Source organism: Microcaecilia unicolor, chromosome 7 (assembly GCF_901765095.1).
Source record: "Microcaecilia unicolor chromosome 7, aMicUni1.1, whole genome shotgun sequence".
In the NCBI taxonomy this organism is placed as follows: domain Eukaryota; kingdom Metazoa; phylum Chordata; class Amphibia; order Gymnophiona; family Siphonopidae; genus Microcaecilia; species Microcaecilia unicolor.
In genome coordinates this window covers 84,568,276-84,581,109 of record NC_044037.1, presented here as the reverse complement: position 1 = coordinate 84,581,109, position 12,834 = coordinate 84,568,276, and the positions used below count along the sequence as shown (strand labels likewise).

The 12,834-nt window shown below is 42.1% G+C and overlaps 1 protein-coding gene across 1 annotated transcript in view; it reads right to left on the bottom strand.

Moving 5' to 3' along the window:
- Positions 1 to 12,431, bottom strand: part of LOC115473994 (diacylglycerol kinase eta-like) — a 374,300-nt gene extending 361,869 nt beyond the window's left edge. The window contains exon 1 of the mRNA XM_030209244.1: positions 12,162 to 12,431. The gene's annotated coding sequence lies outside the window, so the exon portion shown is untranslated. The remainder of the gene's footprint in view (positions 1 to 12,161) is intronic.
- Between the last annotated feature and the right edge of the window lie 403 nt (positions 12,432 to 12,834).

Sequence of the window (12,834 nt, the reverse complement as noted above, 5' to 3'; positions counted from 1 at the left end):
TGCGCTACACCTCCCGCTCTTCACCTTACGATCTCTCCTGACAATGCTTTCAGCTATCTGGGCCCAAAGCTTTGGAACTCTCTCTCTCCCCTCCCTTCAGTTCACCCCCTTCCATTCCTTCATTTAAAGTCCTTCTTAAGACTCACCTTTTTTCATTGGCTTTTGAATCCTCCCCCACTTAGGACCTTCTCTTGGCCTCCCCTCTTATTCTGGCTAGCATCTTCATCTGCATTGTACTAGAAAATGTTTCTGTAAACCAGTGCGTGTTTTCTAGCAAAAAGGGTGCCGGTACTCAAATGCTAGGTCACCCTTCAGGGGTGGGGTGATCACTGAAGGACCCACTCCACAATAGCCAGGCCTTCTGCAACCAGTTACAGAATCTATGGCAAGGCAGAATTGGCGTGTAGGGCCTGGGCTCTTTCATTAAAACTTGGGGTCCATGGGTCAATTTTAGCAGACAATGGAAAAGGTGTCGGTACTCAGTACCCCCAAGTACCCCCTCAAAAAAAAAGCCCTGTTGTAAACCCTCATAGTTGCCTGTTTGGATCTATTTTGCGGTATGTCAAACCCAAATAAATAAATAATAGAGTTGTCCTTCACATGGACGGTGCCACTTATTATCCTTCCAGACTGCCTTGGTACTATGTGGATAGTGCAGGGGTGGCACAGGGTGGGGTGTGGGCAGAGGAAGAAGGTACCTGGACACCAGCAAGATTCAACTCACTTTGAGATAACTCTCTGGATAACTTTAGGACAGCACAGCTAAAAATACCTGGATTGCTATCCGGCTACCAAATTCAACATTGCTACTATCTACCACTCTCTGGATAGCACGGTTGTTGACGCGCCATCCAGATGTTCAGCATGGCTTGCAATTCAGATCGTGGCAAATGTCTGGAATATTTTAGATGCTGTGGAAGGCACTTAAAATGTTGACCATTGTATTTAGAAAATACATGTGAGTATATTTTATATGATGTGTTGCAAACTGTATGGAGCATTTGCAGATGCACAGTACATAGATACAAGTATATACACAGTGGCGCTCATTTTCAAAAGAGAAAAACGTCTCAAAAGCAGCACAAAGTTCCAGATGGACGTTTTTCTCACCAAAATGTCTAAATCACAATTTTTGAAAAGGCAGAATTAGGACATTTTTTTACTGAATTCATCCAAATAGTAAGGAGCATGTTGGAGGCGTGTTTTGGGTGGGACTTGGGCAGGCTTGCAATCTGGACATTTTTCTGCAATAATGGAACAAAAAAAAAAAAAGGTCCAAGGCAGAAAAGAAGTACATTTTTATCTAGACCAGTCTAGTTTCAGTCAAGACTAAGTCAGAAAAAGATGTGACAGTGACAGTAGATATCAGGCTCTATGACAGCTCCATTATTATAGCTAATCCTAAGAAAGCACCAAGCAAATGGTGTAGCCCAGTGGCCAGTGTAGTGGACACTGGAACAATGGGGACCCAGGTTCAATTCCCACTTTAACTCTTTCATTTCAGTACAAATATATGAGCCCTCCTGGAATACATAAATACCTCCTGTACCTAAATATATAAGTGACTGCAAGCCTGAGGACTATTGTAGTGGTTTCCTCTGTTCCTGGAGGGCTCATCATACATAATGAAGGGGTTTAGGTAGGATTTGTGCTTGGGTCCCTTTATGTGAGAGTCCACTGCACTGACTACTAGGCTACCCCTCTGCACTGCTGGGATGTCTGTGTGACCAATTCACTAGGAATGCTGGCAGATGGATGTCCCTATGGCTTGTTTGTCTACATTTTTCCCCATGACATTTTTTTTTTGAATTGGTACTTACAGATGGACATGTACAGCCTAAAACGTTTAGTTCCAAGCCATAATAGAACCAGAAATTTAGAAGATTTTCTGGTTTGATTATAGCTGTGTGCTAGACATTGGATTGAGATGTTTTCAGCAAAACTTCTTGGCTCTTTGCCAATTTCTTTTCCTTTATCCCTGGTATCCTTAAAATGTCCTTTTTTCAGTGACATTAGTGCTCATCCTGGAATGATCACAGATTTGTTTTTCTCCCTACAAGTACGTATTTCAGGCCTGATGCTCTCCTGGCCTTAAAGTCAATAACAATATCTTGAACTAGACCCTGAATTTCAGCAGGAACCAATGTAATTGCTTTTCTACCATCATAACAAGGTTCCTTCTTTTCAGTTTAGACAAAATCTGGACCACAGATTTTTGGACCAGCTGCAACTACTACAGAATGCATTAGAAAATTCAGCCGGTGAAGAGTATATTCACAGGCTCCTGCAGCTAAGTCCCAAATCCCAAATAAGGCTGGAACTGCCTATTCCTGTTAAGCCTCTGGACTACTCTGCTAATAGGATTGTTCCATTCTAACCCTGAATCCATCCATACCCCTTAAGGACCCATGACTAAAAATGGTTTAAATTCACACGCATTTTTCTACAACTGGATCTATACTGGTCTTGGAGAATGTCCTATGCTGGTTTAGAACAAATATTAATACCTTGAGCAAAGAGACTAACCATGACCACCTTAATAAGGTACAAAATTCTTTATGTCTGGATTACGAGCGCACTTAAAATCTCTATAAGGAATTAAAGGAAAGATTTAAAATCAATTTATTTTGCATATTTAGCAAAAGAGAACAAAAGCAGGCACTTGAAGACAGTTTGCTCCTTTGGGGAATTTGTATTTCTAAAATATGTTAAGCAACTTCCCCCTATCACCAAAATATGAATACCAGTTATAAATGATCCAATAACATTTATTTATACTACATTCTACTAGCAGCTGGAATAACAGGATTTACTATATTTAATTAGGAAAAGAAACAGTATCTTCTATTGTGAAGTGATTATATAATATTTATAGGGTTATAAATGGCTATATTTTACACTGCATTCATGTTGCAGAGTTTTACAGTTTTAGCCATAGAACTGTATCCACCTTGATGCACATTGTACTGTGAAGTTGCCACCAAATCCAGGGGCACAAGACGCACTTCAGGTACTGGCACATGCCGTTGTTATTAGTAAGCTCGACTACTGTAAAGCACTTATGCATGGTATTCATACATCAGACATCTGACGCCTACAGATAGTACAAAACATGGTGGTCAAAATGATCACCAACTCCCATAAATATGATCACGTGACCCCTCTCGTACGTCAGGAACACTGGCTACTGGTCGCGCATTAGATTTCATACAAAAATCTGTTTCTCACCCATAAGATTCATAACTCTGAACAACCACTGTATCTTTCACCATTCCTGACTCCCTATGTTCCTACACAATGTCTCCTGTCTTCACAGCAAAATCGCCCACTAGTTCCATCTTTTCGCTTCATTAGATCTGATACCATTCGCTCTTGGATTTTTCGTGTACTGGCTCCCACTCTCTGGAATTCTCTACCCCTTTCCTTTAGATTAAAGCCCTCTCATTCCTCCTTTAAATCAGCCTTAAAAATGTTCTTATTCCGGGATGCTTTTCCCTCTTGAATTAGAACACCAATATCTGTTCATTTTGTACACTGGGCCCCTCCCTTTTGCACCCCTCCCCCCCGAGGTTGGCGGTTGCCACCAGCAGTCTGGCTATTGTATCCCTTCCCCCTATGATTTCCACTCTTCTTCTTCTGTTCCAGCTCATCTCTTTCCTATCATTATTTGTTGTTCCTTTCCTTTTCTTTGATTTTATTATGCTGTGAACTGCTCCCAGGTTAATATATCAAGAATAAAATTAACTTGGAACTTTGAAACTAGAAATAATTATATAAAAGTGCACCTATATATAGGCATCCAGAGGATGTCTATGTGGTGCCTAATCTATAAAGGAAAGTAGTAATCTACTTTCCCTTATAGAATACTAGCATAACAGGTGAAATACAAACCTATAGTTTAGGTGTGGGCACTTATACCAACTATATAGCTTTAAGACTATTTATGGTTTATGTCCAAGCTCTCACATTTTATCTATACCTTCTTTTTAGATCTTCATCTCGATTCTGTTCTACATTAAGCTTAGGTTTTCCCTCAGTTAAGCATTACAGTTCATTCAGTTACCAAGCAGTCTATGGAATATTATTTCGGTATCCATATGGACAATGACGAATTATCTGTTGTTCCGTAAATCATTGAAGACTTGTTTAACAAACATTTAGATTGATTTTAGGATTGTTGATATGTTTTAATTATCATCTCTTGTTCAATTTTGTTACCCGCTTTGATTCTTATGCAGATATAGGCGGGAAATAAATGCATGTATGGTATGGTATAAAGCTGGTTTAAGTGCTCGCACCTAAATGCCAGAGATATGCACATAACTCCTAGTATTCTGGAAATTATACATGTAAGTGCATGTATATGCCTACCTGTAAACTACACATTATGTAAGACATGCACGTATTTACAGAATAGTGCTTAGAAAAAATTATGACATTTATGCACACTTAAGTGAACACATATGCAGATATATGCCATCATTCAAATCATTTACGCATGTAATTAGCATATAAAGTTAGCACCCACTTTACAGAATTCTCCCCTCGGTGCCTATGCATGTGTAAATGTGAAAGTAGGTGTATTGGTTGGCGTGAGTGAGTCTATGTGAATATATGTTAGAGTGTATAGACATGTTTGTGCAAGTGAATGTGCACTGGTGAAAGGGGAGAAAGGATTAGGGAGTCTTGGGCTGTCTATATAGGAGCATCTTCAATTTTCATTCAACATCACTGGTTGCCTATACATTATAGGATTCAATTCAAGATCCTAACCTTAACTCATAAGGTCCTTCATTCTGCAACTCCATTTTATTTGTCTTTAATCTCTACTTGTACCCTTTCTCAAGCCTTACAGTCTTCATCTCATCATCATCTTGTTATTCAACCAGTTTTCTGTTCCCCGATTGAATCCACAAGGCACTTTGCTTTTTTCTGCACTGCACCATTTTCTTGGAACTCAGGTCAGAGTTATCCCATAAGAAGTTTAGATATTTATTAAAAGTTCACTTATTTTCCCAGGCCTTTCCAGGTATGTGGGTTGACTAGTGCCTTAGTGGATAACACCTTTCCCTTCCTACCTTCCCATTTTCCATTCTCCTCCTCCCTCTTGTGTTCTCTCCCTTTCATTGTTGATGAACCATTTTTTTCCTCCCCTACTGTTTTAGGCTTTCTTATAATGAATGGCGGTCCTTTATCATTTAAATAAGTACATAAGTATTGCCATACTGGGACAGACCAAAGGTCCATCAAGCTCAGTGTCCTGTTTCCAACAGTGACCAATCCAGGTCACAAATACCTGACAAGATCCCAGAAAAACTCAATACATTTTATGATGCTTATCCCAGAAATAAGCAGTGGATTTTCCCAAGTCAATTTAATAATGGTCTATGGACTTTTCCTTTAGGAAGCTGGCCAGATATTTTTAAAACCCTGCTAAGCTAACTGCCTTTACCACATTCTCTGACAACAAATTCCAGAGTTTAATTACACGTTGAGTGAAGAAAAACCAATTCGTATTAAATTTACTACTTTGTAGCTTCATCGCATGCCCCCTAGTCCTAGTATTTTTGGAAAGAATAAACAAATGATTCACGTCTACCCGTCCACTCCACTCATTATTTTATAGACCTCTATCATATCCCCCTCAGCCGTCTCTTCTCTAATGAATATTGTATACTGTTTTGATTTGTTGTTGAAAGGCAGAATATTAGAAGCCTAATAAACATCTCTTATATGCACAACTTCTCCAAGGCTCTTTTTGAATTTTCAAAACCTAGGCAGAGGGCAAGGTTTCTCTTTTTAATCCATGCAGTAATGTACCAGTACCTGCCAATCCTCAAATCCATAAGAGCTGTCCCACTTTAATTACTGGCGCAGCTTTCAGTCTGCTTATTGGACAAGGGAAATTATGTAATGTTACATAGCATAACTTTGAACATAGTTATAACAGTAAGATTCTCATGTCAGTAATGACAATTTCAGTGCAGTTTTCAAAATCTCACACTGTTAGACTTCATGAGTCTCAACATGAACCCTGGGTGGTGAACATTCCTCAGCCCTGCTACAAGGGGTACATCTGTTACAGTTCATAGTTCATTGCACCTGCTATATCGCTTAACTTTAAACAGAACTCAGCAGTGTGCAAAACAAAAATCAATAAGAAATTTAAGAAAAAAAAACCTCAATAAGTTAGATAGAAAAGCTCAGACACCCATAGACGGAAAATCAATTAAAGATCGGTACCCAAGACCAATCAACTACCAACCCCTAGGAGAGCCAAGCACCAAGGCGGCCATAAAAATAAGGATAGTTTGGGTAAAAAAAAAAATCATGCTCCATGATGATCCATATTGGAGGACCTTGCAGATGTGTACAGATGTATAGAACCTACTGCTTCTCATGTTTATAGAGCTGCCAGAGGTACAAACAGTCCCAGAACATCAGGATGAAGGATCCAACATGTCTACAACCTCTCCAACACTTGTTGGGCTGAAAACTACTTAGAACCACTGATGGGGGAAGTTATCAATGTGGGCTATTGTTGGGACAGGTTATTTTAACACCATTCATGGTATTTTAGTACAGGTCCCATTTTATGCAATGAGACCTGGTTACTAATAACTGGGGATAGCAGTGAAATAACACTTCTTAAAAACAGTTTACATTGATAACCCAAGTCTGGAGTATGGCTCCAGAAAAAGGAGGACACATTGATCCAGTCCGGGTTTTGCTTCCATTGAAAGCAATGGAAGTAAAACCCAGACTGGCTCAATCTGTCCTCCTTTTTCTGGAGCCATATGGTAACCCTAGACTATGGGTAATTGTCTCTATCTAGACCTAACCAAAGGTTACAAGCTGAGTGACCACTTCCTTCTCTGTTTGCTTTTTAAATGCAGGAAGTGTCTTGCAAATATTTTAAAAGAACCCTGAGGCTGGCTTTTTTTTTTAAATTGAAAAATTTTAAATTGTTACAATCACAAACAACTTAGGAAAAAAGCAGAAAAATTCAAAATACCAACAATAAATTCACATTATTTCCCACTAGCCCATATTATAACAAGCCATCAGGAGCATTAAATAAATTAAATCTAATATAAGAAAACAGTCAAAGATCGTGCAAGCCAAATATAATCAAAATGCCCCTACAACTACCTGTATACACAAAAAACAGTAGAAATCTCTGTTTTATCTGCAAGAAAGCACTCCAAATGCATGGGATCTAAGAAAACATAAGAGTTGTTACCCCCATGTAACCAGGCATTTACAGGGAAACTTCAAGAAATGTGTGTATTCAACCACCAAGACCTTTGGATTAAGCAGCAGGAGAAAGGCCTTACATCTCACATGGGTATGCCTGGAAACATCAGGGAACATTGATATAGTTTGACCACATAAAGGTACACTCTTTTTCTGAAAATAAAAGTTTTCAAAATCAACATCTTTTTCTCTACAGAAGGCAAAGAAACCAACAAGATTTCCCTTTTAGTTATAAAATCCTGAGATGGCTATACAAGCTTAGTGAAATCGAGGGAAGAGTCTTGCATAGTATCCACTGCAGTTATAACATTTCAAAGTTTTGTCCCTTCGCTCGCCAAAAGTATTCAGGGTTTTAGCTAAGGGCGGAACTTATCAATGTGGGCTACCATTAAGCAGGGCCACCGGGCCCAGCATCCAAGGAGGGCCCGGCACCAGAGATCAAAAGAGAGTGCTCTGCCAGCCACAGGTCCTTCTTCCTGCCGTGTCCTGCCTATGCGGAAACAGGAAGTTATTTCACAGGAGGCGGGACACGGCAGGAAGAAGGACCTATAGCCAGCAGAGCACACTCTCTCATTCGCTGGTGCGGGAGGGAAGCAGCGGTGGCAGGGGGTATGGCAGCAGTGGTGGGGCGGGGGGAGGTGGTAGGGCCCAGAAGATTCTTTGCCTCGGGCCCAGCTTTGTCTCCCAGCAGCCCTGCCATTAAGATGGGTTATTTTACTCAAGTTGTGCTGGGCCCGATATTTGGCCAGCAGCGTTCAGTGTTTTGTTGACTGCCAGCTGCATTATCCCTGGAAATTCAATGCTAGGCCATGTCTGGGCTCTGGCATTGAATTTCTGGGTATACAGGGGCAGCAAAACATAGCTGGTTAAGTGCCGATAATCAGCACTCAACCGGCTATGGTGAACTACATAAAGATAGGACTGACTTTTATGTGGTCCTATTTATACGGTTACCTTGGCCAGTTAAGTGCTGAATATTGGCACTCAACTGACCAACAGGGCAATGCTCAGAACTCCTGCGGTAAGCCAACAGTGCAGAAACCTAGCTCGCCAATGCTCCAAATGTTATATGCACTGTAAAAGTGAAAGCAAGGGGGGGACATGCTTGACGCACAGGCAGAAGAGTTTCGCGGTAAGCTCAGCTCCTGTGCACATGCGCCTGTCAAACTCAAAAGTGAAGCACACATTGGCATCTGTTTTCTGCACTTTTAAATATAAACGTTTCAATCTTTTAAACTTGGGATGCTTATATTTAAACACAAGAAACAGGCGCCAATGTGAACTTTCACTTTTGGGTTTGCTCTGACTCACATACTTTTGTTTCTCACGACCGGTGCTTAGGGGCTTGCACGGACTTACATAAGTGCATAAGTATTGCCATACTAGGAAAGACCAAAGGTCCATCAAGCCCAGCATCCTGTTTCAACAGTGGCCAATCCAGGTCACAAATACCCGGCAAGATCCCAAAAATGTACATAACATTTTATACTGCTTATCCCAGAAATAGTGGATTTTCCCCAAGTCCATTTAATAATGGTCTATGGACTTTTCCTTTAGGAAGCCATCCAAACATTTTTTAAACTCCGCTAAGCTAACCGCCTTTACCACATTCTCTGCCAACGAATTCCAGAGTTTAATTACACGTTGAGTGAAGAAATATTTTCTCCGATTCGTTTTAAATTTACCACATTGTAGCTTCATCGCATGCCCCCTAGTCCTAGTATTTTTGGAAAGCGTGAACAGACGCTTCACATCTACCCGTTCAACTCCACTCATTATTTTATACACCTCTATCATATCTCCCCTCAGCTGCCTTTTCTTCAAGCTAAAGAGCCCTAGCCGCTTTAGCCTTTCCTCATAGGGAAATTGTCCCATCCCCTTTATCATTTTCGTCGCCCTTCTCTGCACCTTTTCTAATCCCACTTTATCTTTTTTGAGATGCGGTGACCAGAATTGAACACAATATTCGAGGTGCGGTCACACCATGGAGCGATACAACGGCATTATAGCATCCTCATTTTTGTTTTCCATTCCCTTCCTAATAATACCTAACATTCTATTTGCTTTCTTAGCCACAGCAGCACACAGCCTACAAATTATATAAAAGCCAGCAGATTTTAAAGAAAGAATCATGAGAAATCCTCTCTTCAAACACCCTAATGCCTGCTCCAAGTTGGCGTTATTTTTTCTAGTGGTAAGGGTGGCTTTGTTTTGTGCGTTGTTCTCTGAGCATTGGGAAGGAATAGGAAATGACTTCATTAACATCTGTTTGACTACATACATTTGTATGCTATTTGCGCTAATCTTTGGCACACACATGATCTCCTGCGCTAGAGCCCTCTGAGTGTTCTGCGCTCGCTAACGCCGGTGCTAGTCCTGTGCTAATTGCCTCTATCGCCGGCGTTACATTTTGAGCATTAGTTTGTAAGATTTTGATAATTAAACTCAACAGTCATGGTCACCTCAACACCATCCCTCTCAGAATGATCCTGTGCGAAAGCTTAATTAGACTTCATTTTTTAAACTATTAAACCTTGCTTTCTATGTATATACATCATGAGGGCAATTTCCAAACATCATTACTCAGGTAGATGGGTTATTTGAAAACTGTTTACTGTCTTTGTGGGTACACGTATGTGCTGATGCTTCTTTGTGCTTCTGTGGCTGTGAGGAGCTGTTGCTTTGCTTTGACTTTAGCTGTCCTTTGTCATCCCCCCCCCCCCCCCCCCAGAAGATGTCACCTTAGGCCATCACTTACAGTAGTCTGCCTAATGGTTATGCTGGCCCTGGGAGTCACATTTCAGATTCAACAAATATAGACCAAGAGAAAGTTTTGATAAAATAAAGCAATCGAACTCTAAAGAACATAAGCTCCACCACACTCCGAGTTAGGGAGAAGATATGCAGATTTTGCTGTTGCTTTGCATTTTATGAAACTGACTCTGACCACGCTGTGGACTCCAGAAAACACAAGAGGCAGAAACTGTCAATCCTGGAGTCCACAGCAAAATACAGGCACTAGAGATGAAGAATGCAGGAACAACATCTGCAGACCATGACTCTTATTTTATCATCCTCACCTTAATATTCCCTTATCTCTTGTTTGTTCTGTCTGTCTGTCCTAATTTAGATTGTAAGCTCTGTTGAGCAGGGACTGTCTCTTCATGTTCAAGTGTACAGAGCTGTGTACGTCTAGTAGCGCTATAGAAATGATAAGTAGTAGTAGTAGGATACTCCAGCAGCTTTCAGAGTAAGGTGCAGTCAAATGTTGGTGACCAGCAAATTGAAGTAGACCATAACAACTCCCTGTGAAAAGGCACGGCTTGGTCTCTCCTGATGCACAGGTCTACACTGCCGTGCACAGCAAGGACTAAAACCTGAATTGATTCACACTGCCCTTTTTGGAGGTCTGATTGACTAGGCTTCCCCAACCCCATGTACAGAAAACAGTAAATCAGGCCTCACAGAGCAATGTAGTCAACCTAAATGACATCTAGAATGCGAGAGAATAAAATGATGGGCAGTTTTTGGAAGTGGGGGCAGTTTTGGGGGTGTTGAGGTTGTTGCAGAGGTAGTTTATGTGGGTGGAGCAGCTTGAAAAGTGGTAGGATAGTTGCAGGAATAATTTTTAGGGTGAGGCAGTTAGTGGGGTAGTGAAAGAGTTACAGGAGGGTGGTTTTTGAGTATGGGGCAGTTTGGCAGTTGTGGGGATGGGTTTGTGAGTGGAGGCAGTTAACAGGGTGGTGTAGTTGTGAAAGGGAGGTTTTGGGGGAGGGTGGTGGTACAGTAGAGGAGTGGGGTGGTGGGGCAGTTGTGGAGTGGGGTATTTTGGGTGGTAAGGCAGTTTACGTGGTGGTGGGGCAGTTGAAAGGGTAGCTTATAGGGGTGGGCCAGTTGTGGGAGATTAATTTTGGGGAGTAGGGCTGTTAGCTGTAGTTTTTTGTGGTGGGGAAATATATATATGGGGGAGGGGAGTTTGAGGGGTTTGGAGACCATGAAAGGAGGACTATGTCATTGTATGTAAGTGTCTATGTTGCAGAACTGGAACTTCTCCCATAGAAATGCATTGGGCCATTTTTTTTGGAGGGCATAATGCTCTGGAACCCCTAGTCCGATGTGACCCATTTTCAATGCCAAATGAATCTTTTTACTAGTCTTTCCCATATGCCAAGTTTCATCCTATTCTGTTGAATTTTTGGAGTGCTATTTTGCCCATAGACAGCCAGCCAGACATTCTCAAACCCTTTTCGATAATTCTTTCCAACTTCCTTTGGGTTGGAAAGAATAAAAACACTTCCCCATGAAATATGACTTTCAGAATGGAACTAAACGGACCAGCATCTGTTTGAGCCCAAACATGGTCCAGATAAAAGAGACACATTTTATAAAGAGAGAAATTCTTTTGCATTGCTATGAAACATCCTGATTGCAGAGGACAGCTTCTAAGACTGGGGAACAGTCTGCAATGCGATTTAATAAGAGTTGCTGCACGGAAGGAAAGGATGAGAGTCATAACATTGTTAAAGTAACTGACACATCCAGGTCCACCAGACGCAAGGATGAGCAAGGGAATCTGCCATGAGCACTAAGGCTATTCAGGAGGGGGGAAGAGGTTGGGCAAACAGCCGTAGTGTGCCAATGTAACGAGCGCACTGGTCACCTTCTCTGTGTGGCACAATCTCCCCCCCCCACCCCCCCCCCCCCCCCCCCCCCGCATTAGCAAAAATACAAAACCAAGCATGAAGGAGAAATTACAGCTCACCGATCTTTTACACCGTCCTTGTTTAGTATGCAAAACAGGAACCAAATAATCCTGCGGTCTAGAAAAAGCCAGTGACCTTAGGTGAAAATAAACAAAAAAGGGAGCCTGGTTGGTTGTACCTGGCTAAGGGATCCCTGCTTACCTTCACACAGTATCTATCCACTTGCCTCCTCCAGTCGATCCGAATCAGATACCCCGGGGGTCGCTCCTTCCTAGGATGCTCAAGCTGTCAGGGAGCCTGGCTTCTTCTGCCCATTTCTCTTGCCACCTCAGTCCAGCAGACAGATGCTAAAGATGCCCATTCAGCCTCAGCATCAGCAACAATGACATCGGTCTTCTAAGGCAGCTCCTGCAGGGCTCGGCGCCCCCTCCCCTTTCACGCACAGCCGCCCACACCTTCGCTGCCGTTGCTGCTGCTTCTTTCAATGGGCAAAAAGCCTCTGGATTCTGGGTTTTCTTCCGATTGCACAAGCTCACGTTACTCAAAGCCGAAGCTGCCTTTCTAGAGCAGAGACAGCAGCCGGGGAGGGGGGAAGGGGGAGGAGGAAGAAGGGTGGCTGCTGCTGCTGCCTCCTTTGCTAGACCTCTTTCCTTTCTGATCAGTGCGGTGCATTCCGGGGTTCCTCTGACACTTCTCCTCCTCCCTCCCGATTCTTTACCGGAGGCACTTAAGAGGATTCTCCCTTCCTCTACCCCTTTTTTGGTCTTGTTTCATCTCCCTTTCCTTTCTCAGATCTCTTGGCTTCCTACAGTGCTGGGGTGGGGGATTTGCTAGCAAGTGGTAGCCTCACATACAAGGCTGTTTACTCGGTCCT